Here is an 11,946-nt window from a genome sequence, read left to right on the forward strand (position 1 = left end):
TTATTTATTGTCAAAAACTTAGGAAGAATTTAATAGAATGAAAAAGGTAATATGTAGGTGGAAGCATGTGATTTGGTAGATGCAAGCTACCAATTAGGGTTTCCATATTTTAAATAACTAATAAGTGCACAACATTATGAAAAGCATCATAACAATCTTTAAGTTACACAAATTCTTTTAAGAAATTAAATAAAGATTATTTTTTTAGTTTTGGACAGATAACGTTGTCGTTAGATTTATGTAATATTTTTCAATTACTAATTTAGTTTAAAATGTAGATTCTATTGAAATAAAAATAGAAATCCAAATGCAATTAATTAATAAAAACTCATGGAAATAGTGAATGAGAATGAGGTGCCACCCAAAAATGCAAATAAGTTATTAGATTGACATAAAATATTTGATAAAGGCCAAATCTATAATCATTATAACTCTTTCCAACGCTAGATGATTTCATATAGATTTGCAAATATTATCAATAGAAGCTTGAGATAATTTGAAAAAATATTTGGAGCAAAAAGAAAACTTAGTTCATGCATTTTTTCCCTTAGACTTTAACTATTCAAATTCAAAATGGAATATACAATCATTGTGTCAAACCACATAAATGATTTAGGTCTCTTGTTACCCAACTAGAATAATACAAGGCCCCAGTAGATGATGATGATGTTAAAGAATTTTTGTTAAACATTTTTCCAATCTAAAGACAATAATATCACTTTTCATCCTAGTCAAATTACTTCCCAACTTATCAAAAAGATATCATTTTAGCTCTTTTAGTAGATAAAAAGGGAAAATATAAAAAATATATTGAAGTTCCCTAAATGAGAGTCTATTATACTCATGAAAAATATTAAAGATCAGGTATAAATAAAGGAGAAATTAAATTTTATTCTATAAGAACAAGGGTCATACAAATGGGACTTATAAAACTTGATCCAATGATGTTATGAAGGAAAAAATGAATGAAAAATCAAATAAAGTTAACCTAGATCATGTAGAGAACTATGTTTAGGGTAGGGACTCATTTGATGGTCTTTTGTTATAAATTGTTATTTTGTAGATACTAGAAATATAGATTTTTATTTTAACCTTCACAATTATAGGACAAAAACATCAAAGGTTGGAGATTTGCCATTATCTTTATCCAACTTCACACTTAAAAATGATGTGTTTTATGAAAACTATATATATGTATAGTATTGAAACTATTGAATAATACATCTACTGTGAATTCTCTCTGTCTCTCTCTCTGTCTCTCTCTCTCTCTGTCTCTCTCTCTCTCTCTCTCTGTCTGTCTCTGTCTCTGTCTCTGTCTCTGTCTCTCTGTCTCTCTCTGTCTCTCTCTGTCTCTCTCTCTCTCTCTCTCTCTCTCTCTCTCTCTCTCTCTCTCTCTCTCTCTCTCTCTCTCTCTCTCTAAGACTTGGAAGAAATTGAATGAAGAAATTCAAATTTTCTTAGATATTTTAGTAGTTTGTCATTCTTTGGAACTATGTCCTTCCAAGGGTTATGAAACAAATTGATAGAGAACTCTAGATGTATCTCAACATGGATCATTGTCCAATAATTCAAGATATTTGTAATGTGTGAGTATGGGAAAGTCTTAATACAAGAAAACAATAATTAAGCTCAAGTAATACTTGCTTCTAAGAGTTATATAGTAGATTAATTGAGTTACACCTAATTCAAGAATTACTTTTTCAAATAAAAACTTTGAAAGAATATGTATTTATTTTTCTATCAACATATTTAGTGTGAAGTGAAAACTCTCAGATGGCAGTTGGAATATTTAAGTTTGTAACATATTTTAATAAAATCATCTTAGCAACACCTTTTAGAGCTTTACTTGTATAAGGATAGAAGATAGAGAAATGAAGGCTTGCAAAAAAGGTGGACCCTTCTAGAGGCAATATTAACACTTAATTTTGATGGGTCTCTAGAGGAAATTCTAGTTTCTTTGGTGTTAGGTGTACTCTAAGGAATGACCAAGGACCTATTTTTCAATGAGCTCAAATCCATGATCAAAATCAACATCAAATCCATGATCAATATAATCTCTTGATAATCTATCACATAGTAAGGATATAGTATACATCGAATCACATAATCAAATCATCCAAAATAGCATATACGCAATAATGTCTATCATCACAATGCATAACTAAAACACATCAACAATCATCATAAATAGTCGAGACAAGTCTATCATGCATGAAATACCTGCCAAAATACCCTAGAGAAATTAAAACTACTAACACAATAATGGAGATTAATTTTTTTTTATTAACATCTATTAACAACTAATGTGTCACATAAAATCTCCATCTAATTACATTAATTAACCAATAACCATTATGAACACACATCATTACATTAATTACGTAAGCGGAAATAACATAACATCATTAATCTCTCTCTAAGGTACTTCAACGTCATTACTTATTTTACCACCATAATGACATCCTACTCACATGATAAACATATTTCATCTTAATTTAATGCATTGTACTAATTTCCTCACCATGAGATATACAACCTACCAAATTATCTATCCATCATGATATGCATGCCATTCTACCATTTTAATACATATTACATTCCTTAGAAATGTAAGACAACCCCATATTCATACATTCATTTTATGCACCAAATCTAAATGTGTTTTAACCCATCATTTCCTTTCTACATGCTCTTATCATTTCCCATAATAGTGCAATCCTAATGCATGGGTATAATCCATCATTACTAATCCATTTAAACATACTTCAATCATATCTAATACTAACATGATCTCATTCCATCTATTATGATTATCTACTCATAATGTATAAATCATAATTCATTCTTCAATCCACGTGATAAACTAAATTCCCTTATTTCTTTACTTAATCACGAGTAAGAAAAACATCACACTATTCCTTCAATCATAAAGTTCATTTACTAACTCACAAAAATAGAACTATATAAATCCATTACTTCTAATATAAGTACATGGCATACATCATATACAAGTCACTTACTATCTATCTAGCATGATTAGCCTATTAGCAATAGTTTTATTTTTCTAATCCAACTACACATACAACCACTTTCCTAACATGATAATTTCATTTGATAATAAACCCTAATGTACAACACAAGAATCCTAATATTTTCCTTTCATAATCTTTTTCATTCTCTGCATACTTTTCTTAATTTCCAAGCGTACACGTTCAGACATCATTATCTAAACCTTATCCATATTATCTAACATCCTCAATATTGACACTTAAAGATTATTCCTTTTTTCAGGGTTCTTTCACATATTAAATCACAATCTAAAGAATAACAATAAAATTCCTTTCTAACCAATACAAAAAGATTCCCTTCATTTAACAAGAACATCTCATTTCCACATTTACAAATCATAAAATATCCTAACTACCATTCATGAATTACTTACAAATACATTTACATAGCAATACTTCAAGAACATAGCTCTTTTTTGACATGATTGCATACACCACATACAAGATACTACATACATGCATTTCATCATTTTCATTACATAGATCTACTACAAGGTACATCTACATTCCATCAAGAAGGATAATCCACATCCACGCATGGAGAATCCAAGAGAACATCCCAATGGCTAAAAGCACCAACCACCTAACCATGTGGAACCAAAGGAACCACCCCCCATGCTAGGAGATAACACAAGGTCCCAACACACACTCTAAACCTAAGCTGGCACCTATAACCAAAGAGACTAACCACACATGGAATCGCACACATTGGCCAATCACATCATACAAGACTAAACTTCCAGAGGCGCATGAATCAACAAGGCATAAATGCAAACTCAAAAGAGGTAATAATAAACCACAAGGGGACACATGTAGGAATGGAGTGTCATCACAGGCCATCCTCTAACATAATAAATGTAATACATATAACAACATAAGGCACTAGCCTTATGGGCATGTGGAGCCATCTCAACCTATGAGAGAACAAAGGAAATTGAATTGCCATACCAATGGCCTTCTCATGCTTATCCTAAAACATCCTCCCTAGGATCAAGTCATGAGGCTCACATCACTTATTATCTTTATTAATGAATCTAACTACCCAACCCATTAATTATTAAGTTATCACTTAATTACAAAACATGATAAACTTCCAATGTGCCCTAGTGATCTAGACTTCATGCATCCTTACTAGGAACCTTATGCAATTCATATATCCTTACTAGGAACCTCATGCAAGCCTATCTCTCATGACCCCAATCATCACATGGAAGCCCACTCCCCCCTAACATGGCCCAAACAATAAATGCAATAAGAGGCTCATAATATCAATTAAATCTGAAATCATAATCATCATACACCCATTCATAAACATGGTCATCCAAAGGTCATAAAACCAATTAAACAACAAGAGCCTCATAGCATAAAATGCATCAATAAGATAATAAATTTCTACAACAAGTCACATCTACTTGTTGGACTGAGCATAATAAATAACTCTCTCTACCATGGCTTCTTAACATGATAGAGGTATGACTCCATCATAAAGATGATATAAAAGCAAAACCATAAAATATTCATCAAATCCATCAATTGTACAATCTAAAAAATCATCAATAAACATCTAAAAAGCATCGAGTACAAATAAATGACTGAGAGAAATAGAATAAAATAAGTAAAATACTGGAAAACTTCAAATACACGGTTGTAGTGTTTTAGTCATAACTTAAAAACCCAAATCACAAATTTCACAATTTTTATACATAATTTAGAAGATGTCAAGAAGAAAAAACCCAATAAATTGAGTGGAAACCCAGTTCATATGTTTGGAGACATGTTGGAAATAATGTCGCAGATCTGTACCTAAGAACAATAGATACAACACAAACATAAAATACAGGTTGCGACACAAAATCAAAATGAATAAATTAAAATACATAATCTGTAGTTTGACTATAATCATTTTCCCCATTTAAAACCCATAAACAACAATTCTGCAGACACAGAGAATACAGATAAATAAAATAATCTCTACAAAAGACAAGGGCTCCAACTTGGATTTAGAAGTTATGGAAGAAATTTGTTGAAGAGCTTCAAATCCAAACACAAGATCCAGCAAAAAAACCAAGCCACAATCCAAATGTTGTAGAAAAAGAATCTCCAAGAACGGTGAAAAACCCCTCGACAACAAGTCTAGACTACCCAATAAAAAGTAATCCAAAGAAAAACTCTAGCCAATGAAAATAAATCAAAATATAATATTTTCTACTAACCCCATGTTAGGTTAATTTTATATTTTCCATTTCAAATTTAATCAATGAGAATGGAGGGTAGGTAGTAGTAACAGAAAATCTTCTGATACAACTTAGTGGGAAGATATTATTATTTTATTCAAATGTGTTTATACACTCCCACTAATAAATAAAGTCAACAATATAAATAAAACATAAGCCACAAATAAATAAATAATTAAAATAAATTAAATATAATCTAATAAATAGTCAAGCCAATAGCATTTAATGGTAGGTGGGGAATATAGGAGTTGAGAAAATACAACACCACAGGAGCCTGAAGATCTTCTGCAAGCCGAATAACCTGTTACAAGGAGAAGCAATGAAGCAAAATCTGAAGAACATACAAAACATAGAGAATATGCTAAAAAAGAGAGAGCTCCAATTACCAAAAATATGTATTGTGATTCTTACAAAGAAAAGAAAGAACTCAACCTTTAATAGGTCAAGAAACCCTAAAAAGGGAAATCCTAGGTTTGCACATAATAATTAATTAAAATAATTAATTATATGCACCTAAAGTTAGCTTAAGTGTAAAAGAGATAAAGGGAACTTAAATAATTAAACAAAGAATGTTTAATTAATCAAGTAAATACCCGAATACTCTAACACCCCCCCTAAAGCTAGACTTAGGGAGAAGCTAAAACCTAGAACAGCTACTGAAAGCAATAAAGATGGGTCCCGGCAACAAGGCTTGATTAGGTACCCAAATACAATGAAATCTCTATGAACTAGAGAAATAGAGAAAACCACATGGGAACAAAACTCTACTCCAAAAAGAGATGGAAAAGAATATCACTGAAGCATGAAGACCCTGCAAACTCTATCAAAGAATAACTGCTGATCTGAAGAACATCCACTAAACTAGAACATGACCAGGTAGAGAAGACTGTAATCTTCATGAGTGCCCTCAAATGACACTACTCGAATCAAGAGGCAAACAAGGCAAAACAACTGAAATCAAAGATACATATGGCTTGAGAAATCAAAGCCTGAAGAGCTGATCAATCGAACCATGGAAGCATTAGAACCAACAAGATAAACCTCCCCATAATGCGGAAGTGGGAGAGGGACAGGAACACTGAAAAGGACAGGCAAAAACAACTGCATGACGAAGAACCAAGAACATCAAAGGTGTTGAGACACATCATCATGAGGCGAATGTCATGGATGGAACACTCACTTGACAAAGGAAGATGGCAAACTGTAGACACCTAAAAATGGTCAACGCTTGCGGAGTCATAATTTAACATTTGCGCATTGCCTCATTTTAGGTTTTTGCATCGCATTAACATTTCTCCTATGTCATGCACTTGGTTTTTATCATTTGTGAACATTGAGTCCTTCTTCTGCATTCTTCAATCCTCTTGCTCTCGAATTTGGTCTTGTCGACAACACTCTCCAGTCATGATTTTAATCGATCTTATCCTGTCACATCAATGCGTGTACTCATTTGTCATTATTTTGGACATCGTCAATCCTAATTAGGGTTTTGTCCTCTGATCAATCTTATCATCTGGCAATCGATTTGTCATCGGTTGTTGTCATGTTCGATCTTGTCATTTTGCGATCGATTTGTCATCGATCGTGGTCATTTTCAATCCTATCGTCTTGCAGTCTATTTTGTCATCGACCCTTGTCCTCTTGTCAATTTTGTCATTTTGCGATCGATTTGCCATCGATCGTTGTCTATTTCAATTATGTCAATTTGGATCAATTAGTCATTGTTCCTCGTCAATTGGCGCATTTATCAATCAAATCATTTATCACATTGGTCCTTTGTTAATTAGAATCATGATCGAGTCAATTATCTTTCATCAAGGCCTAATTCATCTTCTAAGGTTTCGTGATTTAATCATTTAACCTTGTTTGTCATTTCTCCCTTTAGGATTAATAAATTATTTATTTATCCTAAGTCTTCTTGTCACAATTAAATGTTCATTTAATTGGCTAATTATTCCTCTTTGTGAATTAATTAATAAATGACAAATTATTAATTAATTTACCTAATTTCTAATTTTCATCAATTTCTTAATTCCTAAATTCTTAATTCTCTAATTTTCTAATTTCTAATTCATCTAATTTCTATTCCCTCCTATTTCATCTCCTAATTCCATGGGAATGACATTTCAATTTGTCATAATTTGTCATAATTGACAATCAATTAATTTTTGACATAGAAGTTTGTCATAATTTGTCATAAATCATCAATCAACAAATTTTGCATAGAAAGTGCATAATTTGTCATAATTTGTCATAATTGACATAATTGATTTGCAATTTCCATTTGAATTGAATCATGCTAATTTGATCCATCTCTCCAATTTGTCTATAAATTGGATGAATTTCTTCAATCAAACCCCCTAATCAGATTATTGAATTTCTAATCAATCATGCTTCGAGTACTTTTGAGCAATTTTCTTACCTACTTGCTTTCAATCATGTATGTGCACTTGTAGGTGAGATCCACAACCAAACTATTTGAAGAGGAAAGAAGAACAATGGAGCCGCATGAAGGAAGCATTCAGATCTGCATATGGTTTGCATAGTATTTACTTTTGAATGTTTTATCTTTATGTCTCTATTGAGTGTATTAGGATAGATCACTGCAATTGTGCTTTCGTGATTGAGCTAATGATTAGTTTTTATATTGTTTGTGATGATTTCCATTTTCCTAGCTACATTAATTGGTGAACCCGACATGAACACTAACCATCTAACCCCTTTACTGTGTCTTTGAGTGCTTTTGAGTTGATTTGTAGGCCAAAAAACCCAAAAACAGGGTAATGCAGGGCTTTCTGGGGACTTCTGCACCTGTGTGAGACAATCTGTGCCTGTGTCAAGCAACTTGCGCCTATGTTGAAGATATTTTGTGCCTGTGTCATGACTTCTGCGCCTGTGTAAAGTCCAGGACAGAGGTAAAAATGCAGTGTTTTACTTGAAATTTGTTTTGTTTTTGCATTCTGTTTTCTGTGTTTTGGTTTTTGGTGCTAATTATCTGTGCAACATCTTGGCATATGCATGGCAAAGACAACAAATGAAACTACTAACATGTGTTATACAGAATCGATAGTCAAAGAATAAACACCTCAAACTTCTAACTTGGGTTTTGCAGGTTGCCTTGGAGAAACAACTAAACTTGGTGTTTGTCATTAATGTTTTAGGCACTTAGTGTTTTTTTTAAATAGGTTGGAATGAACATGTTTTTGCTTTGATTGTTGAGTGTGACATTGGAGTAGGAGAGTATGCTCTCATCCTTCTTAGGGTGATCAGAAATCCAGATCTTCGATACCATGCTCGTGTCTTTGATTGTGTGTCTCCTTTAGAGGGCCTACCTTCCCGACCATTTGCTTTTGCAAGCAAGTGATAATTGTGAGAAGGGAATTACCCAAAGTGAGTACGGCTAGAATACCTTGGCATTATAACTCACTATAAACAAATACCTGATGAGCGAAAGCTTTGAAGGAAGGGTTACATGGGAATTGTAGTCACTTGGGAAGTGATGACCCTTGAACTCTTTCTCATATCAACATCTAAGTAGGACCTCACGGTCTAAATCGTGCTTGTATGACTACATTTGTTTGGTATCTTGATGGGCTTAATGTCTCAATCACGCTTGCGTGACATCAAGGAGTAACACTTAATAGAAATCCTTACTACACACCTTGTTTTAGAGGCCAAAAACCCTTCTAGTTGCTTGAGAAGGACAAGTTCAGATACTTGGAAGAGATACTAAGTTCGCCATGGGGAGATTTCCATGGGGACTGATGCTTGGCTGCCATGAGAAGTGAGTGCCATGGAGGGGAGCCCATGGGGTCAAGCATCTATGTATTCTCCTTGAATCCCATAATGAGTCTACCTCTCAAGTACCTAATGTCCTTGCCTACCATAAGAAATGTGTGAATGAGCATGATTGTCTTGAGTCTAAGTTGCAATATCTTGTATTCTTTGCTTGTCAAAAGTTGAATTGCATCTCATTTCAAAAGTAAGACAAATTGATTCAAAACAAGGTTAAACACAAGAACATTTCATCCAACAAACTTCAAAACACTTTCAAACATGGTTGTCAAATATTGTTCAAAATCTTGTCTCAACATTCATGTCACTTACATTTAGGTTCATCTTAGGTTTGCATTTTGCAAAGTCATTGTCAACTACCAAGGTTAGGTTTCACCTAGGTCATACTCCTTTGCATATCAATAAGGGTCATCCATTTGCATGTGTCCTCTTGCGTTAAAGTCATACCATTGTCATACATTCATATTTGCATACCCTAGGTCTCTTCATTAAGCTTAGGTCATTATCATATCATATTAGGGTCACTTGCATAGTAATTGTCCTTTTGCATATAGTCTCAAAACTAGGTTTTGTCATACTTGAGTAATCCAAATCTTTGATAAACCCTAAGTCATTGTTAGGAAGTCTAGACCTTATTAAATCTTTTGTCCTTTTGTCATCAATATCATTTTGTCAAACCTAGCTTAGTATCCAAGCATATAGGGGAGACTTTGTCATTTTGTCCTTTGTCACTTAATCCTTTTTGTCCTTCGAGGTCTAGACATCATTCCAATTTCCTAAGGGTCCCTCTCTTAGATTTGTATTCATATGTTTGTCAAAATCTTCAAAAACAACAAAAACATACATTGCATTTTCATCTATTTAAGTTTGCACTTAGTTGCATATCATACATTATCTTTGAAAATTCCAAAAATATTGCATTTGCATAAGGGACATGCCTATTGAGACAAGATCAAAATCTAAAAAGATGGGCGAACTAATGTATCAACACATGGACAACGTAGCAAATTCGCAGTTTCAAACTAGTCAAACAGTGCAAATTGAAGGTTCATCAAATGCATCTTTACCACCATATGGAATGGTTCAACTTGGACCACCTCCATTATATGAACCAGTGTTTGTACCTATGAAACCAGGACATGGGAGTGTCCCACCAACTCCAAGAGGAAGTGCACCTTTCAACTTGAATCAACCACACCTGCAACATGACATTCAAACTCAAACATTATATGAAGAACAAACTCTCTCACAAGGATTTGGTTCAGATCAAGGCTTTCACCAAGAAACGAATCCAAATATCCAACTAGATTCTTCATCCGATTCCGATGCTTCTGATGATGTTGACATGTTCCTTCAAGATCCAAAGATAACAAAAAAGATGGATAAGTTCTTGAACAAGGTCTTTAAGATGTTTCCACAAAAGTATCTTAACATGATGAGTAATGTGACCTCTTCAAGTGACCAAATCAATGTGCAAGAACAACAAAGCGGTGAGTTGTTAAGTTTCTCTCCGCATCCAAATGAAGGAAATACACAACAAGCAACTCAACCTACCTTGATGAGCAAACGTGCTTCAAAGGCATTGACAGTGACTATTCCTCAAAAGTCACCATTTGAGACAATAAATAATCCACTATTCAACACAGCACCTGTAACACAAGATCAAATGAAGACTGCACAAATATTGACAACTATCCCTCAACAAGAAGTGGTTCCTTACATGCATAAAATTGGATTGAAATCTAAGATGCAAGAAGGCTTCACGACTTGAATACCTGATATCACTAATGTCCAAAGCAATTCCATGATGCAACAAAGTTCTTATGTCCCATTAAGTTCAATATCTTTGCCAAACACTATTGTGACAGATCCTTCGATAATGGCGACACAAAGAGCTACGGATAGTGGTTTGCACCAACAACAATTGTTGCAACAATTGAGTAACACACAAAAGGTACAATCGAATGTGCAAACAAGCAATGTACAACAACAACAATTTCGCATTCGACAACAAATTGCAGCGCCTTCGGCACCATTACAAGTTAATGCAAACTTGCAACCATCACAATGGATTGGACAAACAACACAACAAGTTAATGCAAGTGCTATACCCCATCTTAAGGAGAAGCAACGAAAAGGACCTAAACAAAGTTTTTTACAAATGATGGGATACACACCGTGACAACAATTGGCACAAAGTCAACAAATTCTGATTCGTCAGCATCAACAACATGTGCCTCAATATGTGCTAAGGAAAACAAGCTATCCTACTTCACAACCGCAATTGGTTCCTGTGCAATATCAACAACCTACTCAATTGCAATATCAACCTAGGCTCCAAGAAGCACAGCAACAAAGTTGGTATCAAGGCATAGCACAACCACAACAACAAGCAATGTACCAAGAACATTATATGCTGGAGACACCAAAAATGGCCATTTCAGAGTATCAACAACCGATCGGAAATGCGATGTATCGACAAAGAATACCCACCGGGATTAATGATGGGCCTCCAAAATCTAATATAATTGCGTAATAGCTTGAGAAGTTGCAACGAAAAGTTGATGCATTAGAAACTAAAGGAACAAAGAAGTTGTATACAGATCAAGATTTATGTCCTAATCCTTTTGAAAAGAGTGTATACATGCCTCCATTCCCTAAGCATTTTGAGGCACCTAATTTTGAGAAATATAAAGGGAATTGTAGCGTCCTAAAATTGTGACACTTGCAATTTCAACTGCATTTGGGTCTTCACGATGGCGGCGCAATGTTGAACCTGAATGGAGACCCCGAAACTTGCTTGCGACATCAAAAACTGCATCTTTCTGCACCTTGGCCTGATCCTCCTT

The sequence above is a fragment of the Cryptomeria japonica genome, chromosome 10 (assembly GCF_030272615.1).
Source record: "Cryptomeria japonica chromosome 10, Sugi_1.0, whole genome shotgun sequence".
Classification (NCBI taxonomy): Eukaryota; Viridiplantae; Streptophyta; class Pinopsida; order Cupressales; family Cupressaceae; genus Cryptomeria; species Cryptomeria japonica.